Source organism: Dreissena polymorpha, unplaced genomic scaffold, assembly GCF_020536995.1.
Source record: "Dreissena polymorpha isolate Duluth1 unplaced genomic scaffold, UMN_Dpol_1.0 chrUn085, whole genome shotgun sequence".
NCBI lineage: Eukaryota > Metazoa > Mollusca > Bivalvia > Myida > Dreissenidae > Dreissena > Dreissena polymorpha.
Genome location: NW_026273399.1, coordinates 6,468 through 34,403, shown reverse-complemented (window position 1 = coordinate 34,403; position 27,936 = coordinate 6,468). Strand labels below are relative to the sequence as shown.

General features: G+C 34.7%; 2 long non-coding RNA genes across 3 annotated transcripts; one reads left to right on the top strand and one right to left on the bottom strand.

Annotated features, from left to right (window-relative positions):
- Window positions 1-17: 17 nt before the first annotated feature.
- Window positions 18-5,729, bottom strand: LOC127864023 (uncharacterized). The gene is made up of 3 exons (XR_008041385.1): window positions 5,656-5,729; window positions 1,214-1,304; window positions 18-490 (listed from the first exon to the last, which is right to left on the bottom strand). It is a non-coding gene; the product is annotated as an uncharacterized LOC127864023 (long non-coding RNA).
- LOC127864022 (uncharacterized) lies at window positions 5,391-27,089 on the top strand. 2 transcript variants are annotated; one of them, XR_008041384.1, is made up of 9 exons: window positions 5,394-5,594; window positions 18,807-18,957; window positions 19,762-19,889; window positions 20,875-20,981; window positions 21,258-21,452; window positions 24,703-24,854; window positions 25,626-25,761; window positions 25,975-26,082; window positions 27,007-27,089. It is a non-coding gene; the product is annotated as an uncharacterized LOC127864022 (long non-coding RNA). The 2 variants fall into 2 exon arrangements; XR_008041383.1 differs by having other exon boundaries at window positions 5,391-5,594; window positions 20,875-21,452.
- The last annotated feature ends 847 nt before the right edge of the window (window positions 27,090-27,936 follow it).

Here is a 27,936-nt window from a genome sequence, read left to right as displayed (position 1 = left end):
AAAATAAAGGCCTCCGGTCCAAAAACCATGTAATTAATACAGTTGTAACAGTATGAGTTGTGTCAAATTTCAATGTTCATGAGGTATCAATAACATCAAGTGGTACACATAAAGAGAGACTTTCCTAACAATATCAGCATCTTGAGATGACATCAGTTCATAGAAATTATTTGATCTAAAAAAAGTTCAACACCCGATAAGTTGTCTTTTTTTAAAGGTGAACAGAAAACACAATAGAAACTCCGTCCTGCTAAAATATACAGAAATTGAACAATACCCAGAAAAGCCAGTTGAAATCGAAGCCCTGGTTGCCTTTAAATTGATTACAAACACATATTGTTTATGAAACTGATCTAACGTAAATGGAATTATATGCATACTATTTTACAAGTCAATCTGCAACAAGCTATGCAAAAAGCGCGTGGTTGTGTGAAGCAATGATTGTTACTTATTTGTACCCAATCTCATCAACTGCAGGTATTACGTAAATCTGAAAATGAAGAAAATAAACTTTTTGGTAAATATATTCACAACCAGACTCGGTAACTAGAAATAACACTTTCACCGTGAGACATTAAAAGCAGATGAAGCGCCTTAAAATTAGTGATATTGTTTTTAAAAAAATGTTTAATTAGTAAGATACATGTTCTTTCAATCCTCTGTTTGGAAACAATAGAACAGTGAGAAGAGTTATATTTTCGTGAACATACTTGAAAGCAGAAATCGTCGATCGAGTGGTCAAGATCGCCCTTCTATATGTTAAGACCCAAAACTATTTTGTTTAACGTATACACTGATACGAAATACGCAATTAACAAGTCAACATAAACGTATATCTTACTGATGTAAATTGACATGACACGACTGCGCTTGTTTTACCAATATTACGAGGACTAAACTATGAACACACACCAACACTTTTACACTCGAGTTAGACAAATCCAAAGTAGCGTTTTTTGATAAACAGGGCCTAATGCAACATAATGTCGTTGACTAATAGAAAATCAGTGACGACGTTTTAAGCCAAAACTGGATTTTCGTTTAAAACAGACCCCCCACAAACGACAAATTCTATGAAACCGGAAAATGTCGTCCATGATTAGCCTGTGCGGACAGCAATGACAATTTTCACATATGCAATTAGTCCTGTTTTCTCAAAACGTGGCTCATACGCGAGTTACGGTAAGCTGAATATTATCATAGATAATATTACCTTATGGGAGTTAACCCATGGACACGAACGCGCCGAGCGTGAACATCCCCGTCAATGGTCCGCCAAACGCGGCAGGTAGAGTTCCAGCGATCTGAAATATAGTGAATATGAGACACACTCTGCGAAAACGGGGCTTAAAGCATATGCTTACGATGTCATTCGCACAGGCTAAACAGGGACGACACTCTCCGCCAAGATGCTTGCTTAAAAGAAACTTACTTTAAACGAAAAATACAAAAAAATACAAACGGAAGGTGATGTCGCTAATAATACTGTGCAACATGAAGACGCTAATCTGGGTCGACACTTAACGCACATGCATTTAGTCCACTTTTCCCAGAGCGGCTTAAAAATAGGCTAAGGGTGCAGTAACTGCAACACGGCTTGATTTCAATCTTTAAGTAAGTTCATGCTAGTTGTCAAAGTTGTGTGTAATGTAACACGATTTATTGTAAATGCACCAACAATATTTGAAAAGCAAGCAGATACAAATTAATTTAGTTGTCAAGCAATTTATCATCGCATTAAACACGTTTATCAAAGTAATATAAAACGTTTTTTTTTAATTCTCATTTCAGTCGGATTAAATTAACAATACATGTACTTACCGTAACGTTTATCATTTGAATGCATTATTCTAATAATTATTCACTCTGTACAGTAGCTGTGTGTACTACGTTCGGCTCAAACCCATTTATTTCAGCTCGATTGCATAGAATGCCTACCGCTTATTCGCAAAGCTCTCGAGTCCGTTTCCTGGGACTAGAACCTAATACTTGCTGTCTCTGGGGGGTGAGGAGATCTAAAGAACGCTCCCACAGTGAGTATTGAACCCATGATCTACCGGTCGCTAGGCGGACACCATATCCACTACGCAATGGCGACCTATGTTTGTATTGACTACACTGGGAATCTTTCCAAATAAGTCATCAACCACAGTCGGCATGTACGTTCGGGCACGGGAATCTTGCACAATGAGGTAGCCAACCGTTAGAGATGAAATGGATATTTTAGAGCACGGGTTTTTGGGAGGATACGGTTTCAAGGAACTTAATCACAGATGTTCGTATTTTTAACAAACATCATGAACACTGTTTACGTACTAATATATTATTTGTTTAATAGTTTTAACTTATTATAATAGAAATAACAAACATTTGGCTAAAACATATTGAAATACCGGTTTTCGAACGTCTGTTGAAGCATAAGATAATGTATTAATTCTCCACGCTGGATTTATTATTGAAAAACGAAACAGTAACATACACACTGTGCTAGTCCTCAAAGTATTTTCGAAAGTATCGATGATTGCTCATTAATGAAGCAATATTTTAACGATTAGTAAAAGTCCGGAGTGCTATTTTGCTTGTTTCAACATAATATACACATTCTTTCTTAAATAATTGACACTTTTCACGAAACTGTGGACAAGACCCTTCAATTTTGCATGCGCATATACAGGCTCAGTTCAGCGGTCAATTAGCACAGGCTAATCAGGAACGACACTTTCCGTCTAAACTGGATTTTAGCTGGGAAGAGACTTTCGTTTAACGCAAAATATCACGAACGCGGAAAGAGTCTTTACGCACATACATTAAACCCCGTTTTCACAGAGCACGGCCCATATGTTTGTGCGTACCTGTATAAGCGTTTCACCAATCATCGCAATCATGAAGGCGACGAAAATTGTCACACCTCCGAGCACGACAATGGTAATGAGAAGGCATAAACCTAACATCCAACATTAGCATGTGCGTAAAGTGTCGTCCCAGGTTGGCTTGTGAAGTCCGCGCAGGCTTATCTCAGACAGTAATTTACGGTCTTATGCATTGTGTAGTTCAAAGGAAGTCTATTCTAAACGAAAATACAGTTTCGGCGGAAAGTGTCGTTACAAATAAGTCTGTGCGATACGACACTGCACGCACATGCATTAAACACCGTTTTACTATAGCGAGATTCAAATAGATGTTTAGTGTTGTTTTATTTGGAATTCGTTATAAATAAATCTAGGTCAGATATGAGATTGGTAGGCACCGATACTCAGCCCTAACATGTGTGTCTTTTTGGATAGAGTTTGTTAACCATGGTGTCATTTGAACAATTGCTTTAGGAATTGAACAAAACTGACAGTGCTAAATGGGAGGGGCACGATGCCCATAACATATTTTCAAACAACACGGTAATTTCAAAAAAAGACGTGCAATATGTGTGTTTGTTGGTAGTGCGTCATTTGTCATAGTCGGCTCATATATTAGCGCCAGTTGACTAGGCAGAGGTCTCATGTTGTTTATTGATGAGCCGCACTGTGGGAAAACTGGGTTAAATGAATTGCGTAAAGGTTCGTCCCAGATAAATAAAACACTAGCTTAATTTCTCTCCTGAAACTTATACTGGGGTTCAAGTATTCTTATAAAGTAAACAATGATTCTCTATCATACAAACAAGATTGAAGTAACTTCAGAGAAGAATTTGACTGAGCGCTGCAATTTCGATCTATATATTTTTTATGCAAGATTTTTAAGTTTGATATGGTGTTGTATTGGGTCAAAACTTATGGAGGAACGATCGTGAACACTTGATTGACGATTTTTATGTTATTCTATGCAAACTTATTTTATGTTAACAATATGATTATATGCGTTTCATTGGCATTTTATGCCTCATGGTGAACGAGTTATTTCTTGTAACCGTGCCTTGTTATTTACAAAAAGTTATCGTATTAATTTTAAGCTTTACGTATGACTTTCTTTTCATGAGGTTGGGTACAATTCGGTAACAATATATGCTTAATATATTTCATCAAATGGTTAAGTCCTCATATTGTATGAATTTGTTGAGAGTTGAACTTGAACAAATGTATTATGGGGGTGAAGGTCAAATTGTGGGTGGTAAAACCAAGTTTCCGGGTGCCAAACTCATAGCCAAATCATACCGGTCCACCCAATATACGGTTCCATATACCTGTCCCCTAATTAAAAAAATCAAAATCCAGGACTTTATCCCTAGTACTGGTGAAGTTCCCACTTCAAGATTTTCTTGGCTAGGAAATGGCAAGTAAAGGGGGCATTATTCATACTAAAGTGACCTTCATACTATGGGCATCGTTTGAAAGCTGGTTGCACCCCGATTATGGATCAGAAAGAATTTTGAGGATCGAACTTTTCGTTCAAGAGTTATGGACCTTGGCGCACCCAACGTTAAAAGTCTATGGGTTTTTTTGCCGAATTTTGATCTGGTTAATGTTAGTGCTCTGTAGGTTGCATACATAGACCCCTTATTTTAGGTGTGTACGTACAAGGTGTGAATCTCTACAAGGCCCGGGAGGTCCGCCCGGGGATAAGGGGGGCGTGTAATAATGAAGTTTTGGGCGTTTTTTGGCCTATTTTTTCGTTCTTTTTTTAAAGTCGAAATCTGGTGATTTTATTTCGCAAGTTAAAATAAATTATTTAATATTGTCGCAATTGTAATACAATTTCCAACAAATGGACACTTTTATTTTGAAAATCGGCCGAAAAAATGAACGTGAATGAAACGATGAATTCTGAGGTCGTTAGAGACACTTCTGGGAGGTTAAACAATATCACTAATTTTAAGGCGCTTATTCGGCTTTTTATGTCTCACGGTGAAAGAGTTATTTTTAGTTACAGAGTCTGGTTCTGAATATATTTTCCTAAAAGTTCATTTTCTTCATTTTAAGATTTTCTTCATTTTAAGATTCACGTAATACCTGCAGTTGATGAGGTTGGGCTTAGATTTCAAATGGCTTTTCTGGTTATTGTTCAATTTCTGTATATTGTAGCAGGATGGTTGTTGTTTTGTGTTTTCTGTTCACCTTTCAAAAAGACAATGTATCGGGTGTTGAACTTTAATTAGATCAAATAATTTCTGTAATCATTTTATTGTCATTTTGTTTTTGTATGTGATGGATTTTGTCGACTTTTGCGTAAACACTAAAGTCTGAGCTTAGTTGCCATCAAACAGTTGTTATCAGATTAAAGAAAACGGTTAATTAAATGGCAATGATTATTCTCATTTTAAATCAGGATAAATACTAGCTTCCAAAGAATTGTACAACATTAAATAATCGATGGTCTTATCGAGCTTTTATTGAGAATCGTGCTTGCAAATATATTTGGTTAAATCGTGTGCGGCTGTTCAAACTCGTCAATGTTAGTGTAGTGTAACCTCTAAACTAGTGTAGTGTGTAAACTGGCGCAAATGTTCAAGAAATCGAAAATAAATTTTCGTCAAAGAGTCGCGACAAGTGATTCTGACGCGGAAAAGAATCACATTGGATTCTACCGGAGCCGAAAGAGCAAAAGAAACACAAAATACCCAAATCTTCCTTCGTGCTGACTGCTGATTTTCGTCCACGAAGAAGGTAATACGTTTTCGCGACTTAGAATACCGGTTTATATATACATGTAGGTAGGTAAACAAACCAAGCGCTTGCTGGCTCTCCGGTCGTAGTTCGAAATAGGTCTGCATAGACACAGCAGTTACGGAATGTACCTGAAAATAAGCAGTGTAACATGTCCGCATAATAGGATATTTATGGTCAAAAAGTAAAAAAATATCCCCGACTTTCAATCTTGGTTAAATACTTATGATCATGTTTTTTCCTTGCGACACCTTCTTTCTTCTTCTCCTTCTTCTTCTATTATAATAATGGCTATGTTCAATACATATACATTATAGCCATGCGTGGGGGGTTAAAAAGAAATAGATTGATAGGTTTCCCAAGTTACTTAATCCACTCAGGAAAATCCTATCGACAGTGATAAAAAAGATGCAAAACCTAACACTTTAAGCCCTTAAGACTTAAATATATACATATACAACTGTGCATGTGGTGAGAATATTAGTCAAGTTAAAACCAGGATAAAAGCAGAAACATGTGATATAAGGAAGGAACACTGATGTAGACAGCACTGATTTAAATCCAGCGATCGTATCAGCGCTGACTACATAGATGAAAGTGTGTTCCATCGTACAACTGTTCTTGGAAAGAAAGAAAATTTGTGGTAATCAGCTGTACTTGGTGGTATTTGGTATGCCATGTGATGGTGATGGCGTGAGTGTCTAATGTATGGAGTGAGATAGTGAAGGGGATTGACGCCAACATGATTATGTACTATTTTATAGAACAAAATGAGTCTCGCTTGTTGTCTTCTTAATTGCAATGTATTCCAATTCAAATCCTTAATTATATTTTGTGACCGTGCCCTGTGTCTTGCTGTAATTATGCGTTACAAATTTGTCAGCTTGACGCTGAACATTTTCAATTTTATCAATATCTTTCTGATGGTAAGGGTCCCACACACTAGAGCAATATTCCAAGGATGGTCTAACAATGCTGTTATATGCCGCTGCCTTAGTTTCCATTTTAGAAGAATGAATGTTTCGTTTTAAGAATCCTAAGCTCTGGCTTGCTTTACTAATTTTATTTACGTGAGATGACCAGTTTAAAGTTGAGCTTACTTCAACGCCTTGTGTGCGGCTTTAAATAAATTGGATTATAAAGAGAACATTTAATATTCTCTTTAATACAATGGCATAATTGTTACACATATTTTTTCTAATTTAGCGGTATCTATTACAGTTTCATGCGAACGATATTACATGCTAACTTTCGTACAGTAGTGGTTTATCATTTGCATGCCATTGTTACTACATTGTACAAAATGTATGTGATACTTATTACAATAATGTGAATGTGATAGTATTACGTTCCCGCACTATAGCAGATTTTAAATATGCAAACAAATCTAAAGGTGCATGCAAGGTCATCATATTGAAATAATTTGTTATGACTTGAATAATCTAAAAAATGTGTACATTTCATCAAAAGGTTGAGTCCTCATAATGTAGTGTTTGTTGTAAGTTGAAATCTGTAAAATATTGTTTTTTTTAGTTATTGCTCAAAATATAAAGTCCTCATACTGCAGGGCTCTCGCTAGGTTAGGTTGAAATTTTCTTTTGCCACACATTAACGCCTTATTTTGCCACTTTTAAAAAATATGAGCCTTTTAGTTATATTTATGGCTGGAAATCTATAAAGAAAAAAATATATTTTTATGTTTTTTTTTGAAAACTTCAATTGTAAATTTTTAGGTCCCATTTTGGAAAAATATATACTTTTTTCAATTTGGAATTGGGCTGAATACAAGACACGATTTTTAACGAAAAAAAAAATGAACAGGCTGCATTTCAATTCTTTAAGACAAAAGTAAAATAAAACCATATGATTGTGATTTTTTTGTACAGGTGTATTAGTATCTTACAAAAAATGTAATTAAACCAGTAATGTTTAGTATCTTTTTTCACTTCCTTGTAAATATTCAGCAATTTAATGTTGTATCAAATGTATACTTTGTTACAAATTTATATAAATATATATATATATATATATATATATATATATATATATATATTAAATCATTTAAAATCTCATTTAACATCAGCTATTCCAAAACCGACCTGTACACGAGTCCCTTATTTATTGGCAATTTGCTAGTGCCAGGAAAACAGCTATATTTTAGCAGAGGTTATCTCTTCCCATTTTCTCATTCTTGAGTGCCATATTAATGATTCATTTAAATTTGCAGAAGCATATTTAAATAGCACAACTTGTCAAGGCAATTAATCAAGGAATCATCTATGAACAATTTCAATGTCTAATGGCTCCTAACTTTCCATTTAAATTTTTAACTTTGCATGACCTGTAAATGGGGCAAACAATGCCAGAGACTGCTCTTTTGGCCTCAACATACAATTGACTTTAAGCGCCAGTTGTTTTTACAAATTGAAAGATTTTATCACCACTTTTCTAAAACTTTCGCATTTGGTGCCAATTGCGAATGACAGTGGGAGCCCTGATGCTGTAGGAGTTTGTTTGTTGTGAGTTGGATTCTGTAAAACATGTAAGTCCTCAAAAGGTTAAGTCCTCGTATTGTTGGAGTATATGGAGAGTCTTTATGAGTGGTATCAGCAAAGAAATTGTGTTAGTCAACAAATTATAGTCCTCATATTCACTTCAATATGAGTTCAAGTATGTAGGAGTTGTTGTAAACTGAAGTCTGTAAAGCATCCGTTTTACTCCTCCAAATGTAGTCCTCATATTGTGGGAATTGTTTTGTAGTGAATTATGCAAAATTCTTGTGTTAGTACTCAAAAGTTAAAGTCCTTATATTGTAGGAGGTGTTGTAACTTAAAGAATGTAACACACATACCTTACCTTAGCATTCTTGATTGAAATGCATAAAAAAGTGTGTAAGTATCTGAACATTATACCGGTCAGCTGCGAACACTCAATTTAAGATTGACCATCACTGTTTAGCCTTTAGCAACAAGTAGGCTTTGTTTCACATTACAAGTAGCATAAATGATTTGTATCCAGTTCAAAGCCCATGCCCCTCTGGACCCATCCATTAAAAAAGGTGTCTGGTGTATGTGTGGGTGTTGAATCATTGAACCTAAGCCACAGCATGTTCTCACAATCTTTTGTTTTCTTTTTCATTATTCATGTTTAAGATACACACGCGACATTACACAAACCTATGGCCCTGTCATCAAAGTTTCAGGGGCAAAGGGTATGTTTCAACACTAGGGTAGCGGAAAAGGGACTAAGGCCAACTAAATTTAAATTGTTTTCTTTCCACGCTACGTTTAAAGTATCATATTAAAGACGTAAATACAATTACAGAAAACATAGTTTCGAAATTGTAAAGACGCAATATGATCATTGACTATGATGTATAGTGATCTGATTTGTTTTCATGATTGTAAAATAACAATGTTTCTATGATATATACTAGTTAAGTAAATTATGCAAAAACTGGTCAGATAGTCGAAAATTCTCACTGCTCAGATGCAACTTTTATAATTTTAAGTGTGTTATGCCTCTTTCTTTCTTATCATGCAATCTCCAAAAAAAATCTTTAATTAAGTGACTGATTTGGTATATTTTTTATTTAATGACAAAAATCTACAGTGGCATAAATAAGACATAAGAAATATTTTTTTAGCTGTATCTAATCAGTGCACCTGAGATAGCTATTACCTGGCCATGCAATAGTTATAACGTTTGCATGCGATTTATTAAGATTGCATGTAATAAGTAATCAATAATGACATATATTTAAACATTGGTTAAATTGGGTTAGGGAAAAAAAAGTAATGACTTAGTTTTCAGGCAGTGCTGCTTTGTTTTATTATGGCCTGCTCCTTAATTATTTTATAACAAAAAAAATATTCATGTTTACATTTTAACTTGGCTGAAAAATCTGGCAGATGTACAATTCTGTATACTTTTGTGTACATTCGGTTTGTTGGGAAAGCCTTCCTGACCAGAAATTCCCTTGAAGTTGATGTCAAAGCAATGAAAGCGTTATTGGATATTGGAGTCATTGGATATACTGTCTGTAAAGACGACACATTATTTAATCTCTTGAAAAGGTTTTTAGATTCATAAATGACTTTTAAAACTGTTGAATTTTATGTTATTGTAAATGGTGCCGTCTGGGTTTTGGAAAATTTGTTCAGTTTGATGTTGAGGAGACTGGTACATGTACATTACAGGGTTCTAAGATGTCAATTTTCTGAAGACATTTATTCTAGATGTACCCAGCTCGATATTTGCTTCACATATCAATTGCCATTGCTTTCCATAAATGGAAGTGGGAGGCTTTAAGCCATGTCTCTATGGCTGTATATATGTCCCAAAATTGGGATAAGTTCTATTTGACAGCATCATTAAGTGATGATGCAGGGCCCTTACTTCACTTTGGGTGATTGGGACTGGGGCCCTTAGAAGGGAGAATTTCGCGTCGTTTTGGGCAAAAAGGGAATTTTAGAAGATCTTTTCACCAACTTTTCAACACTTAAAAAAGCTATATGTTAATGTAATTTGCATAAATATACATGAAATCAAAGGTCAATAGTACGATACCAGCTGGCAACATAGGTATAAAAGTATTTAAAAAAATTAGGAGGGGGAATTTTTAGCTGAAAAAGGGGACAAAAGTATAATATTTTAAGGGGGAAATGGGTTCCAAAAACGAGGGCCCTGTGGTGACATGTTGTTTGGTGTGTTTAAGCATGTTCAATCACCACTTATATGTCACCACTTATTTAAAGTCTTAAAGGGATCTTTTCACGCTTTGGTAAATTGACAAAATTGAAAAAAGTTGTTTCAGATTCGCAAATTTTCGTTTTAGTTATGATATTTGTGAGGAAACAGTAATACTGAACATTTACCATGGTCTAATATAGCCATTATATGCATCTTTTGACGATTTTAAAACCTAAAAATTATAAAGCGTTGCAACGCGAAACGATTGAATAATTTGGAGAGTTCTGTTTTTGTCGTTAAATTTTGTGAAACTACGAAGATTGCTTATATAAGGTATAAAATACTCCATGTATAATTACTCGGCGGAATAGCTCAGTAGGCTAAAGCGTTTTTACTTCAGGACTCTGGCAGGACTCCAGGGGTCACTGGTTCGAAACCTGGTCCGGGCAATGTTCTTTTCCTTTTTTTAATTTTATTCTTGATTTTTTACTGGAGCTTTTACGATCCAATGTTTACATTTATCGATATAAAGCATTTAATGAATAAGTTAAAAAATGCCAAAATCTGTGAAAAGGCCCCTTTAAAGCATTTTTTTAAATTTAAACGTAAATTTTAATATTACCTTTTGAAATGATAGAGACTGAGTGTGAGTTTTAAGAGCGAATTTGTTACACGAGTTTTATGAATAAATTTGCTTTCTTAATTATAAAAGAAATAACATCCATGGCAATACACATTTTGATCGAGCTATGTTGTAACTGAAAATCATAATATTTTTAAAATACATACTGTGTTAGTATAAAAACTTAAAACTGTAAGTAATCTGTAGGTTGTTTTTGATATGTTTGATAATGTTTTTCAAGGTTTATATAGAAAAATAGTTTTAAAAAACACAATAAAATATGATCTTAAATAAATTATAAAACAAAAATTCCCTCCCTTGTCTCATTTTGTTTGTTGAAAAAGTGCCTGAAAAACAACTTCATTTTTAGCTCATCTATTTTTTGAAAAAAAATTATGAGCTATTGTCATCACCTTGGCGTCGGCGTTGGCGTCCGGTTAAGTTTTGCGTTTAGGTCCACTTTTCTCAGAAAGTATCAATGCTACATGTATTGCATTCAAACTTGGTACACTTACTTACTATCATGAGGGGACTGGGCAGGCAAAGTTAGATAACTCTGGCGTGCATTTTGACAGAATTATGTGCCCTTTTTATACTTAGAAAATTGAAAATTTTGGTTAAGTTTTGCGTTTAGGTCCACTTTTCTCAGTGAGTATCAATGCTATTGCATTCAAACTTGTTACACTTACTTACTATCATGAGGGAACTGGGCAGGCAAAGTTAGATAACTCTGGCATGCATTTTGACAGAATTATGTGCCCTTTTTATACTTAGAAAACTGAAAATTTTGGTTAAGTTTTGTGTTTAGGTCCATTTTATTCCTTAAGCATCAAAGCTATTGCTTTCATACTTGCAACACTTACTAACTTTCATAAGGGGACTGTGCAGGCAAAGTAATGTAACTCTGACTGGCATTTTGACAGAATTATGTGCCCTTTTTATACTTAGAAAATTGAAAATTTGATTAAGTTTTGTGTTTAGGTCCACTTTATTCCTACAGTATCAAAGCTTTTGCTTTCATACTTGCAACACTTATTAACTATCATAAGGGGACCGTGCAGGCAAAGTTATGTAACTCTGACTGGCATTTGGACGGAATTATGGGCCCTTTATACTTAGAAAATTGAAAATTTGGTTAAGATTTATGTTTTGGTCCACTTTACCCCTAAAGTATCATAGATATTGCTTTCATACTTGGAACACTCAAAAACTATCAAAAGGGTACAGTAAAAGGACAAGTTGCATAACTCTGGTTGTCATTGTTACGGAATTATGGCCCTTTTTTGACTTAGTAACTTTTAATATATTGTTAAATTTTGTGTTTCAATCCACTTTACTTCTTAAGTATCAAGGCTATTGCTTTCAAACTTCAAATACTTTCATGCTATCATGAGGTTACTGTACCTGGCAAGTTGAATTTTACCTTGACCTTTGAATGACCTTGACTCTCAAGGTCAAATTATTAAATTTTGCTAAAATTGCCATAACTTTTTTATTTATGATTAGATTTGATTGATACTTTGACCAAACTACTCTTACCTGACATACCACAATAGACTCCACCCAAACCGTCCCCCGTGCCCTCCCCCCCCCTCCCCCCCTCCCGCCCCCCCCTATTTTTTTTTTTAAGATCATCTCACAAATGACCACCACACCCTCACACTATACCCCCACCCCACCCCCCCCCACCCCAATTTTTTTTTTTTTTTTTTTTTTTTTAAGATCATCTCACAAATTACCACCACACCCTCACACTATTCACTTTTTTCTCGCTTTTTTTGGAAGTAAATGTAATAAATGTCCACAACCCCACACTATACACCCCTCTTCACTCCACCCCTCCCTCCTTTGTGATTGAAAATGAGAGTCCCTTCACCTTTAAAAGAAAATAGATGAGCGGTCTGCACCCGCAAGGCGGTGCTCTTGTTAGCTTTAGCTATCGAGTGCATACAAAATAGCTATCATGCGTGCAACAAGTAATATTGTGTTAACACAATTATTACATGTACTATCGGGTTCTATTAATCCACATAATACCTACAGTCAGTGACCTCTACAATATGTTTGTATAGGTACCTGAAATATTAAAAATGTGTGCCTGGCCTCTAAAGTTGCTTGTTAAGTCATCATATTGAATGATCTCAAACAATACAAATATGTGTATATTTTATCAAAAGGTTTAGTCCTCGTATTGCATGAGTTTGTTGTGTGTTGAAATCTGTAAATTATTGGTATTGGGATTATTCCTCAAAATGTAAAGTCCTCACACAGTAGGAGTTTGTTGTGAGTTTGATTCTGTAAAACATTTGTTTGTCCTCAAAAGGTACATGTAGTCCTCTTATTGTATGAGTAAATTGAGAGTTGTTATAAGTTGTTTTCTGCAAAGCTATTGTGTTAGTTAAGAGATTGTAGCCCTCATATTGTAGCAATTTAATATGAGTTGAAGTCAGTAAGACATCTGTTTTATTCAACAAAATGCAGTCCTTGTATTGCGAGAGATGTAGTGAGTTGACATCTGTTAAGCATTCGTTTTACTCCCCAAAATGTAGTCCTCACATTGTAGGAGTTGTTTTGAAGTGAATGATGCAAACCTCTTGTGTAAGTACTCAAAAGGTAAAGTCCTAACATTGTAGGATATTTTGTAACTTGAAAATGTAGCAAACATACCTTATCTTAACATTCTTGTTAGATCAATACTGCAAACAAACAATATTTTAAGTGTGTAAGTATCTAAACATTATACTGGTCAGCTGCGAACACATTTCCCTTTTGCAACAGTCCCAACATGTTTATATGTTACCTCATCTCTTAAGTTACGAATGACAATCACGGTTAAGTAAGTTTAGAATTGATTAAAATAGGCAGCGTAATTGGGAAGATGGATAATTTTAACATGTACAGCATACTTTTAACAAAATACTGCCCCAACACATCTCTAAATAACTGTTCTGTTTCTTAATGTATCAGATCTGTATTCATCCAGATCGAATTCATTTGTAAAATGATAATCTTGCAGTATTTAACAGTCATGTGACTTTTATACTATATGGTATTATTAGATGCATTTGACTATTTGGAATAGCAAAACACCCCACATGTCAAGAATTTATTCCGACATACTTGCAGTTTTTATTGCCATTATATAAAGTTTAAAATTATTGATTTATAGCGTGACATAACAGTGTGTTTTTTCATCCAAACTGGGGCTGGTATTCTGCAACATTCTAAATAGAAAAAAGGATAAATTTTTCCCAAATATGACCTAAAAATTCAAAATGAAAGGTTTAAAAAATATATTTAATTTTCGAATTCAACATTTATCCTATTAAAGGGGCCTGTTCACGTTTGGGTAAATTGACAAAATTGAAAAAAGTTGTTTCAGATTCACAAATTTTCGTTTTGGTTATGATATTTGTGAGAAAACAGTACATGTGTAATTCTGAACATTTACCATGCTCTTAAATAGCCATTATATGCATCTTTTGATGGTTTAAAAACCTGAAAATTATAAAGCATTGCAACGTGAAACAAATTAATAGTCGGAGAGTTCTGTTGTTGTTGTTATATTCTGTGAAACTACGAGGAATGGTTATATAAAGTATAAAATGCATCCGACATTGTATAAAGGATTGCCGAGAGGTTTAAATGGGAGACTTTTTACTCCAAGACTCAGGGGTCAGTGGTTTGAGCCCTGCGGAGGGTTACCTTTTTTTGCATTTTAAAATTTTATTCTTGATTTTTCCTGGATAATTTAAGATCAAATGTTTACATTTATCAATATTAAGAATTTAGTGACAAACTTCAAAACATGCCAAAATCTGTGAAAAGGCCCTTTTAAGCCTCAAAAAGGCATCCTCACAGTTGAGGTGTGTAGGGTTATAGTATGTAAAACAATTGTAAAACAAAAGTCCTATAGTATAGTTGTTTTGACAAAAATTAAGTAAAAAATATCCTGACTGTCAAGTTCTATAATTTGTTTAATTGTCTGAGCTTTTGTGACTTGAATAATATGTAAAACATATTATTTGTCATTGGAAAAAAGTTCTCATGGTAGGAGTTGGTTGAAAGCAATAAATGTGTGAAATCAAGCCAAGGTGATGAAACCTTTGTAAATGAATACATTAAAAAAATACTTTGAGCCTGCAGAAAATCTTTTCAATTAGCCTGCAGATAAGCTTTTCAAGGATCATGTAGATAAGCTTGTCAAACTCATTTGTAAATACACTTTAAAACAAAATTGAGGCATGATTAATTGAATTAAAATATTAATAATGTCAAGAAGCAAAGTTTTAATCAAACATAATTTGATTCATTTAACATGAACATTTTGGACAAACAAAATAGAGAAGTTTGCTTGTTTTGAATAAATTATATTTGTGTAGAATAATATTTTTACTTGCACCTACTACTTATACATGTAAAAAAGTTAGAGAAACAAAAACAAAGAGCAGACCCTGAAAACAACTACCTTTAAAATGTACTATTTGCTGTTTTTTGCAGAACCCCTAATGTTCAATTCTATTTGAAGCATCCTAAGTTTGTGTACATGCTGATGAGCCACTCAAGCTGAAACTTATTTTAGACTCTTAAGTTGATGGTACTAGTATAACCGGGTGCAGGATCAACGGGGTTTTAAGGGGATTACATATGGGGTAGACATAATATAAACACACAGTTAACAACTTTATTTTTGCAGATATCTCAAGTTTTAAAAATAAATTTGCAAAAATCTTTAGGTCATAACAGACAGTTTCAAACCTATTTATTTTAGCTTGCTTGCATTGAAAGCCTCAGACTCCTTAAAATGCCGTTTCCCAAATGCTGAGTCCGTTTCCTGGACTAGAACCACTACTTGGTGTCTTTATGGGAGATTTAAAAAACGCTTCCACTGTGGGTATTGAACGCGTGACCTCTCGGCGGACAGGCATCCATTACACCATGGGGACCTCATATATGTGATATCCATGGAAAAGTGAAGTTTTTAGTATAAATTGGAGTTTGTTGTTACATGAATTCTGAGAAACACGTGGGCTAGTCATCAAAATGTATAGTCCTCATTATGTAGGACTTTGTGAGCTTATTAATAATTTCCATACAACATTTGCATTCGTTCTCAAAAGTGGAAACCTCTGTTTTAAGGAGTTTTTGTGTGTGTAAACTTTTCAAAAACTTGTTAATCCTCAATTGTTAAAATCATGTCCATTGTAAACCGGTTTCAACACCATATGAGTTTAATTGACCGTAGAAAGACAAACCAAGATGTTTTCATCTTGGGCCTGGTTGCTTGTTTTCAGAAGTTCGTTTTTTTTCGGGTTCAAAGCAATGCAGGGCAAGGAGATTAAACTGCAGGGCGATTAGATTTTGGGCCTTCTTGCCACGCAGGGTGACTGGATCTGGAACAGTGATTTTTTATTTATTTTTGTTACAGCCTGTGCCATTTAGATTGGGAAAATTAGCGCGATAAACCATGAAATTGGGAAAAATAGCGCGATAAACCATGAAATTGGGAAAAATTGTAAATATGATTATAAGAACAGAATTAAAATTATTAAAGTATGTTTGACAGCATTTTTATATTATAAAGTGCTAATTTAATGTGTTCTTACAATGAAGTCAATGTTAAGTTAATATCCTTCCACATGCATATTGAACTTGCAATAATCTATATAGATTCTTGATTATACCATTTAATCATAACCTCTTTAACAGTAAGAATTTAATTCAGTATTTTTTTAATTAAATATCATATGGTGAAAACATGAACAAATATTTAAAAAAAAACGCTTTAGTGGTATTGCTATGTCAATGATGTATTAAATGGAGTTAAACTAATTTATTTCATTTCTTTACCTTTCAACATCTTGCACTTGACATCCTCTGTTAAATGCTATTTCGGTAAACTGTAAAGCGTGACAAACATAATAAAGCAGAATATGCATATGAATCTGATTATACACAGAATTACTAACATATAAATTATATCATGTTTGTCTCTTTCCATTTTCGAACGATACTCATCTTTAGGTAGACTTATGCCAATTTCCCAACACTGATTTCCGTGATGCACATTCACTGTGAAGATTTCTAATAAATATTTGTTGTTTTTATCTCAACATTGTATTTTGCGTTAATGGACACACGCATTAAATTATTCCGTAATAACCATATGATATCCGTTTTTAATTTGAATGTCATTAATCATTTTCGCCGCTCATCGCAAATTTCTCCTCTGCTTGCCGCCATCTTGAACGTGTGTAAAATAACAGGCGTTTACAATCGGGATACATCAACTCTCGTCGGTATCCTCCGCAATAGTGAGAGAGATGTGGATAGTAACGTAAAATTGTATTCGGCTAAATTCGCGAACAATACGTAAGTTAGTTGTCGTTCGGCGACGACTCGACAAGCTCGATCGGCACTCGTTCGAAAATTATTGATAAATTACATTTTAATCTTATTGGCTTTATGAGGAAAATTTTGTCTTTTTTGGGGAAATTTTAATCAATTTTTGGGAAAAGACGTCATTTTTTGCAATTGGGAAGCAGCCGACTATCGGCTGTAATTTTGGGCAAAAAAAATCAATGCTGGAATAATCTGTAGATGCCTACCATGTTTATTTTTTTGTGAGTTGAAACATATGTTTGCAATGTCGAACAAGTTCAAATGTTTTATAATTATATTGTGAAAGTTTGTACATATTTTGTGTTCCAGCCCTAAGGTTGTGATTGATTTTGTTTTTAATTAAAATCTAAAATTAGTGTGTTGTACATTGATTTCTGTTAAACAAGAGTGTAAGTTATCAGAAAGGAAAGTCCTCATATTGTTGGAGTTTGTTGTGTTAAAGGGAAAGTCCTCATATTGTTTGAGATTGTTGTATATAATATTATGTAAAACAAGTGTGTAAGTCATCCAAAATGAAAGTCCTCATATTGTTGGAGTTTGATGTATGTTGAATTATGAAAAAACTAATGTGAACGTTATCAAAAGTTAAAGTCCTCATATTGCTTGAGATTGTTGTGTGTTGAATAATGTTAAAAAAGCGTGTAAGTAATCAAAAGGGACAGTGCTCATATTGATTGAGTTTGTTGTATGTTGAATTATGAAAAAACATGTTAAGTTATCAAATGGTAAAGTCCTCATATTGTTGGAGTTTGTTGTGTATTGACTAATGTAAAACAAAATGTGTAAGAAATCAAAAGGGACAGTCCTCACAGTTCATGATTGTTGGTGAGTTCTAGTATGTAAAACAATTGTGAAACAAAAGTCCTCCTATACTATAGTGTTTTTTTTAATTATATTAAAAGTATCCTGAAAGTGATATTCCTTAATTTGTTTAATTGTCAGAGTATTTGTGACTTGAATAATATGATAAATATTTTCTATGTCATTGGAAAAAATCCTCAATGTAGGAGTTGGTTGAAAGCAATAAATGTTTGAAATCAAACCAAGGTAATGATTACCATTTGTAAATAAATAAATTTAAAAATACTCTGAGCCTGCAGATAAGCTTTTTCCAACTCATTTGAAAATGCACTATAAAACAAAAATTTAGGCATGAAAAATGGATTTAAAATATTGATAATGCTAAGAAGCAAAGTTCACATTTAACCAGTCTTCACGCTAACTATAAGCCTGACAGCCCGGGACTGGGTAAATGTTAATCGGGCTACTAGAAATTAATAATTTATATAGTTGGGCTATTGGATTTTTTGTCTGTTTCTAATAAAGCATCATATGCCGGGCTAGTGGTTGAAATATATTACCGTGAAGACTGCATTTAACATATATTATCTCATTTAACATGACAATTTTGGACAAATACCCTGATATAGAGAAATTTGCATGTTTTAACTCTGAAAACAGCTACCTATTTAATTTACCTTTTGCTGTTTTACAAGGCGTCCAAAGGTTCACCTGACCACCACAACTCTTTTCGGAGTGTCTGAAGTTTGTGTACGTGCTGGGAAGCCACTTACAATGAAACTGGGCATTACCGGTTCTCCAACTCCCATTGTCATCTGGGCTAAAGAAGGAAAACCCATTCCAAGGGTAATTATCTATTAGTATTTAAATCTTTGGGACCAGTTTAGTGTTTTCAATTATATTAAACCAGTAACCCATTCAATATGTTTAACCATTTCAGAGTGAAACAAAGGTAATTGTACATGTACTTACCTAAACGGTTTATAAATAATACTTAATCCACTGACTTTCTAATTAAAATGTGTTTTTTGTAAGTAAAACGTATCCTTCATCGTTGTACATGTATGACATGCACTTCACATAAAATAAATATTAATTATATGATGCCCGTTGTTAATGCTATGGTTACTTGTCATTTCTGCTAAGCTTCGTTATTTCTTTTTATTGTCTGCCATCTTAGAAGCACATTTTTTTGTGCAGCGCCATGTAAAATCGTATACAACCGCCAAAGTTCGCGACAACTCGAGAAGCTCCATTGACGTTGGAATCATTCTCGGATTTTTTATATTTTCTTCAGTGTTCTTATGTCGGTTGATAATGATACATTATTTGACAAGAATTACCTTTTTATTTCCGGAAATATCAGGAACCATTAATCAAGAAATTATGTTGTTTTGAAAACTGCAAAGGGGTTGCAATCTTAGGAAGCAAAAAATATTGGACAGTAAGTCTGGCGCTCATGCATTTCACTTTTGGCTTTTTGAAATATTTGTCGGCAATTTCCAACGGCCAGACGGGCATTTACCATGTCTAGGCTCTAGTTCTCAACTAACCATCAAATATTAACAATTTGCAAACCTATCTTTACTTCCATTAGCTGCAACACATGTTATTGTTAGTCAAATGTATTTTGGTTGACTTATATTGTAGGCTCGCACCTCATTACTATACTACACTAGAGCTCCCAAAAGCAGATCATTGTGACACTGGAAACTACCTTGTGACTGTTGAAAACGAACATGGCAGAGATTCTGCAGATATTCCGGTCTTAGTTATTGGTATGTTAAATTTTGCAATGTCTGAATAGCAAGTTCAAGTTTCTACACTGGCAATTGTCAAAAGCATCAATAAATATCTGAGTTGATAAAAAATTAACAAACTGCTAATAATTTCTCTATCAAAGATATATTATTTATTTGCATAATATGTCTTGTAATGCCCCAGGTAGGGTGGCATATAGCAGTCGAACTTACTGTCCATCAGTCAGTATGTGTGTATGTCAGTATGTGTGTATGTCAGTATGTGTGTATGTGAGTCTGTCCGTCCGTCCGAAAAAAAACTTTTAACATTTGCCATAACTTTTGCATTATTGAAGATAGAAACTTGATATTTGGCATACATGTGTATCTCATGAAGCTGCACATTTTGAGTGGTGGAAGTTCACGGTCAAGGTCATCCTTCAAGGTCAAATGTCTAATATATGGCGTCTGTCTGTCCGTCCAAAAACTTTAACATTGGCTATAACTTTTTCACTATTGAAGATTGCAACTTGATAATTGAATGCATGTGTATCTCATGGAGCTGAACATTTTGAGTGGTGAAAGGTCAAGGTGAAGGTCATCCTTTAAGGTCAAATGTCAAATATATGGCGTCTGTCTGTCCGAAAACTTTAACAATGGCCATAACTTTTTTAATATTGAAGATAGCAACTTGATATTTGGCATGCACGTGTATCTCATGAAGCTGCACATTTTGAGTGGTAAAAGTTCAAGGTCAAGGTTATCCTTCAAGGTAAAATGTCAAAAAAAAATTCAAAGCGTTGTTCTCATGGAGCTGCACATTTTGAGTGGTGGAAGTTCAAGGTCAAGGTCATTCTTCAAGGTCAAAGGTCAATAAATAAAAATATTTCAAAGCGGTGCAATATGGGGCATTGTGTTTCTGACGAACACATCTCTTGTTGTAACCATAATTGCTGTGCTAGTGTTCTGTGTTGTTACTAATAGCCTCTTCATAAAATTAACAAATAGTCAAATTGTTTTGCAGACAAGCCTGGACCCCCGGACGGTCCTTTGGAGGTCAGTGATGCGTTTGCGGACTCCTGCCAATTGGCTTGGAAACCACCTCAGGACAAAGGAAACTAACCAATAATCGTTGAGTCTTATTAATTACAATTTTTATTCTTTGATTAAGGCTTGTTTACCATGAATACAACTATTGAAAATGAAATTGTTGTTCTTGGGCATATTTTGTTTAGAAATCATTTTCAATGATTTAAACTGAACTTATTTAATGACAGAAAATATATTTGTGTTAGTGTTTGACACAACAATATATCTCTTAAGTTACCTATTTCATTCAATTGAAAACAATATTCAAGTTTTAGATGTTGCCACGTAAACCGATTATGGAATGTACTCTTGATTTAGGTTACACAGTAGAAAAATTCCAGGAGGGCTTGTACTTCTGGGAAAAGGTGCCTGGCATGCCGATGTGCAAGTCCATAATAGTCACTGGACTGAAGACTGGAGTCAAGTTCAAGTTCAGGGTCATGGCTGAGAACATATACGGAATAGGAGAGCCCTTAGAGACAGATTTCCCAGTGTTAGTCAAGAATAGATTTGGTGAGTTAATGCTTTTTTTCTAGTCAGTGTTCACAAATTCCGTTAACAAATGTCTTGTGTAGTTGTTGTTATTTGTGTGAACAATTCAGCTCCATATTCTAGTATCCATTTGCTTTCTGTATTTCTCATGACCCAAAAGGGAGGCATATAGTAACTGCATTGTCAGTCAGTCTGTCCTTCCATCCATCCATCAGTCTTGCTCTCTTCATGCGTGGAGTATAACTGAAAATATTGAAGGGATTTTCAAAAGGTGTAGTCCTCAGTATGTAGGAGATTGTTGATAGTCCAATTATGTAAAATTGTGTATATTTCTAGCCCTCATGTTGTAGGGGTTGCTGACTTGTGTGTTTAATAACAAAACAAATAGTTTTTATGCCCCCATTACATAGGTTCTGGGGGCATATTAAAATCGCACCGTCCGTTAGTTTGTCAGTCAGTTAGTCAGTCCGTTAGTCCGTCCGGTTTAGTTTCCGCTCAATAAGTCAAGCAATTGTCATCAGATCTTTACCAAACTTCATGAAATTGTGTAAGGCAATAACATCTGGGTCAAGTTCGATAATCTGCCAAATTGACCTAGACACTTGAGATACGGCCCTTGAATCATCATAAAATTGGGTTTTTCTTGTTTCCGCTCAATAACTTGAGCAATTGTCATCAGATCTTCACCAAACTTTTTGAAAATGTGTAAGGCAATAACATCTATTTCAAGTTCGATTCTCGGTCAAATTCACCCTGACACCCTGACACTGCTGAGTTACAGCCTTGAATCATCGTAAAATTGGGTTTTATCTGGTTTCCGCTCAATAACTCTAGCAAATACCAAAGGATCTTTGCCACTCTTCATAAAAATGTGTAAGGCAAAAACATCAAGGTCAAGTTCGATATTCGGCCAAATCGACCAAGACACTCCTGAGTTACGGCCTTTGAATCATTGAAAAATTGTGTTTTTTCTCGTTTCAATTCAATAACTCGAGCAATTGTCATAGGATCTTTACCACACTTCATAAAAATGTGTAAGGCAATAAGATCTAGGCCAAGTTCGATAATTTTCCATATTGAACCAGACAATCTTGAGTTACGGCCCTTGAATCATCAAAAAATTGCGGTTTTTCATGTTTCCGCTCAATAACTCAAGCAAATTTCATAGGATCTCCGCCACACTTCATGAAAATGTGTAAGGTCATAAAATCTAGGTCAAGTATGATAATCAACCAAATCGACTAGGACACTCCTGAGTTACGGTCCTTGAATCATCGGAAAATTGAGTTTTTGTCCTTACGTTATGAAGTTGTGCATGTTGGATTATTATTGTCCTATATCAAAATTGAACTCTTTTTATATTCCCCCGGTAGGGTGGTATATAGCAGTCGCACTGTCCCTCCATCTGTCTGTCCGTCGCACTTTTGCGTTTAGGTTTAAAAAATGCTCATATCTTCTATGGCGCTTCAGATGTAACCTTCATATTTGGTATGCATGGGTATATAGACAAGGCCTTTCCATACGCACACAAATTTTGACCCCTTTGACTTGAACTTAGGGTTCGCGTTTAGGTTTCGAAATCTGTGTTTAGGTTTCGAAAAAGCGTTTTTTCGGGGCATATGTCCTCCGATGGAGACAGCTCTTGTTAAATCTATTTATATTAGCTTGCTAGCATCAAAAGCCTCAGAGTTATTGAAATGCTCTCGAGTCCATTTCCAAGACATAGAATCAGTACTTGTGTCTTTATTGGAGATCTAAAGAACTTTCCCACAGTGGGTATCGAACACGTGACCTCCCAGCAGACATCAATTACACCACGATGACCTCATATAGTATGTGATATCCATGGAAAAGTGAAGTCTTTAGTAAATATTGGAGTTTGTTGTGACATGAATTCAGAGAAACATGTGGGCTAGTCATCAAAATGTAAAGTCCTCATAATGTAGGACTTTTGTGAGGTAATGAAGAATTTCCATACCAAAATATATAGTCCTCATTATGTAGGAGTTTGTGAGTTGATTAAGAATTTCAATACAACAATGTATAGTCCTCATTATGTAGGGGTTTGTGAGTTTATTAATAATTTCCATACAACATTTGCCTTAGTTCTCAATAACTGGAAACCTCCGTTTTAAGGAGTTTTTTGTGTGTAAACCTTTTAAAACTTGTTAATCCTAAATAGTTGAAATCATTTTCATGGTAAACCGGATTCAACACCATATAAGTTTGATTGATTGAGGAATGGCAAATCAAGATGTTTTTATTTTGGACGTGGTTGCTTATTTTCAGAAGTTGTGTTTTTTCAATTTAAAAACAATGCAGGGCGAGGAGATTAAACTGCGGGGAAATATGGTTTTGAGGCATTCTTACCCTGCAGGGTGAGTGGCTCTGGAAACATGTGTGGATGCCTGCCATGTTTCTTGTTTGTGAGTTTAAACATGTTTGCAATGTCGAACAAGTTCAAATGTATTTTAATTATATTGTGAACTTTTGTCATCAAAAGTCATCAAAAGGGAAAGTCCTCATATTGTTGGAGTTTGTTGTATGTTGAATTATGAAAAAACTTATGTGTAAACATAAAACATATCAAAAGGTAAAGTCCTCATATTGTTGGAGTTTGTTGTGAGTTGAATTATATAAAACAAATTTGTCAGTCAAAGGAAAGTCTTCACAGTTTAGAATTTTGTTAAGGCTTTAGACAAAGTATGTAATACCATTATAAAACAAAAGTACTTATAAAGAATGTATTTTGTTATAAAAATTGTGTTAAAAAAAATATTGAAAGTGAAGTTTGTTAATTTGTTATATTTTAAAGAGTTTTCATGACTTAAATAATATGTTGAACATTTTATTTGTTATTAAAAAAAACTTGTTTTAGGAGGTGGTTGAAAGCAATAAATATGTGAAATCAAGCCAAGGTAATGATAACCATTTGTAAATGAATACATTAAAAAATACGTTGAGCCTGCAGATAAGCTTTTCAAACTCATTTGTAAATACACTACAAAACAAAAATTGGGGGATGTAAAATGGATTTAAAATAATGATAATGCCAAGAAGCAAAGTTCGCATTTAACATAATTGTCTCATTTAACACGACACTTGTGGACTAATACCCAGATAAAGAGAAATTTTCTTGTTTTAATATATTTGTGTAGAAAAATATTTTGATTTGCACCTACAACTATACTAGCTAGAGAAGCTTAAACTTGACAAAGAGCAAAATTTGAAAACAGCTACCTATTTAATTTTCCTTTTGCTGTTTTTACAGAGTCCCCAAAGGTTCACCTGACCAACACATCTCTTTCTTGAGCGTCTGAAGTTTGTGTATGTGCTGGGGAGCCACTTACGATGAAACTGGGCATTACCGGTTCTCCTACTCCCACTGTCATCTGGACCAAAAAAGGAAAACCCATCCCAAGGGTAATTATGTATTGATATTTAAATCTTTGGGACCAGTTTAGTGTTTTGAATAATATTCAATTTGTTTCGCCATTTCCGAGTGAAACAAAAGTAATTGTACATGTACTCACCTAAACAGATTAAAAATACTACTGATTATTTCTAATTAAAATATATTTTGTGTATGCAAAACGTTTCCCTCCATCGTTGAATGACACGCACTTAACATTAATAAATACTAATTATATCATGTCTGTCATGAATTTTATCGTCAATTATAATTTTCTGAGCCTCGTAATTTGCTTTTATTGTCTGCCATCTTGGAAGCACATTTTTTGTGCAACGCCATGTAAAATCATATACGACCATGTGGCGGGCTTTTCTGCATTCCCGACAACTCAAGAAGCTCCATTTATTTTGGGAATCATTACCAGAATGTTTTGATGCTGCAGTGTTCTAATGTCGGTTGTTAAGATATATGACGAGAATTGTCTTTTCATTTCCGGAAATATCAGGAACCATTAATCACGATATAATGTTGTTTTGAACACCGCAATGGAGTTGCAATCTTTGGTATCAAACATTATTGGACAGTAAGGCTAACGATCTTGCATTCACCTTCGGCCTTTTGAAATGTTTGTCGGCAATGTCCTACGGACAGGCATTCCCCATGTCTGGGCTCTAGTTTTAAACTAACCATCAAATATAAACAATTTGCAAACCTACCTTAACCTCCATCAGCTGCAACATATTTTATTATTAGTCAAGTCTATTTTGGTTGACATATTGTAGGCGCGCACCTCCAACACTAATGACTGTACTACACTAGAGCTCCTAAAAGCACATCATGGGGACACTGGAAACTACCTTGTGATTGTTGAAAACGATCATGGCAGAGATTTTGCAGATATTCCGTTCATCATTATTGGTATGTTAAATTTTGCAATTTGTCAGTAACAAAAAAAACATTTACCAGTTCAGTTTTATGCTGTTTGCACATAGCCATTTTCACTTTGCTTCTAGCGGGAAAGGGTTATATGCATAAAATGTTTTGTTTGTTACCATAATTTCCGTGCCAGTGTTCTGTTTTGTAACAAATAGTCTCTTCATAAAATTTACAAGTAGTCTAATTGTTTTGCAGACAAGTGTGGACCCCCCGAAGGTCCTCTGGAGGTCAGTGATGTGTTTGCGGACTCCTGCTGATTGGCATGGAAACCACCTCAGGACAAAAGAAACTTACCAATTATCGGTAAGTCCTATTAATTACAATTTATATTCTCTGATTTAGGCTCGTTTACCATGAATACAACTATTGAAAATGAAATTTTTGTTCTTGGGCATTATTCACCCGGGAAATTTTCGGGGAGCATATAGCTGCCAGTTTGTCCTTCCTTCCTTCTTTCCTTCTTTCCTTCCTTCCTACCTTCCTTCCTTCCTTCCTTCCTTCCGTCACACTTTTGTTACAGTTTGTCATTGCGACTTTGATATTTTACTGATCTCTTACATATTTGGCATGTAGGTACCTTGCATGAAATCTCTACCTTTAGATGAGGTTTGAGGTCACTGTGGTCAAGGTCACAAAGGCTAATAATAGATTTTTCCGTCACACTTTTGTTACAGTGTCTCATTGCTCCTTCAATATTTTACTGATCTCTTACATATTTTGCATGTAGGTACCTTGCATGAACCTCTACCTTTTGATGAGGTTTGAGGTCACTGTTGTCAAGGTCAAGGTCATCGAGGCTAGTAATAGATTTTTCCGTCACACTTTAGTTACAGTTTCTCATAGCGCCTTCAATATTTTACTGATCTCTTACATATTTGGCATGTAGGTACCTTGCATGGACCACTACCTTTTGATGAGGTTTGAGGTCACTGGGGTCAAGGTCACCGAGGCTAAACATAGATTTTGTTAGGTGGATATTAACACATAGATTGACAAAGCGCATCAACGGGGAGCATCCATCTGTTTCACTGATATTCTTGTTTTGTAAAGAAATCATTTTCAATGCATAAACTGAACTTATTTAATGACAGAAAATATATTTGTGTTAGTGTTTGACACAACAATATATCTTTTAAGTTACCTTTCCCTATTTCAATCAATTGGAAACAATATTCCAGTTTTGGATGTTGCCATGTAAACAGATTATGGAATGCACTCTTGATTTAGGTTACACAGTAGAGAAATGCCAGGAGGGCTCAGACTTCTGGGAAAAGGTGCCTGGCATACCGATGTGCAAGTCCAGAATAGTCCACTGGACTGAAGACTGGAGTCAAGTTCAAGTTCAGGGTCATGGCTGAGAACATATACGGAATAGCAGAGCCCTTAGAGACAGACTGCCCAGTGTTAGTCAAGAATCGATTTGGTGAGAAAATGCTTTTTTCTAGTAGTGTTCATAAATTCAGTTAACAAATGTGTTTTGTAGTTGTTGTTATTTGTGTCCTTGGAACAATTCAGCTCCATTTTCTAGTATCAATTTCCTTGCTGTTGATTTTATGAACCCAAAGGGAGGCATATAGAATCGTCAGTCCGTCCATCAATCCATCAGTCTTTCCCGCTTCTTGCATGGAGTAGAACTGGAAGTATTGAATAGATTTTTAAAAGGTGTAGTCCTCATTGTTAGGAGTTTGTTGTGATTCGAAATATGTAATCATTTGTTATATTTCTAGTCCTCCTACTGTAGGGATTGTTTGACTGTGTGTTTGATAACGAAACACATATGTGTGATATCCATGAAATATTGAAGTCCTTAGTATATATTGAAGTTTGTTGTGACGTGAATTCTGGGAAGCATGTGTGCAAGTCATCAAAATGTATAGTCCTCATTTTGTTGGAGTTTGTTATTTGATTTTTATAAAACATCCTCAAAAAGTGGAAACCTCAGTTTTAGGGAATTGTTGTGTGTTTACTTTTGTAAAACTTGTTGGTCCTCAATTTTTAAAAACATTTCCATGGTAGACCTAAGAAAATAATTCAGTTATACAGCTGGGGACAGGTTTAGACATGCCTTTTGTGGTGAGTCGTGGTTATGGGTTTCGTTATAAGTACCGTAATTACTCATAAGTTTCCAAAAACCTTAAATTTTCTGACATCCCTAGT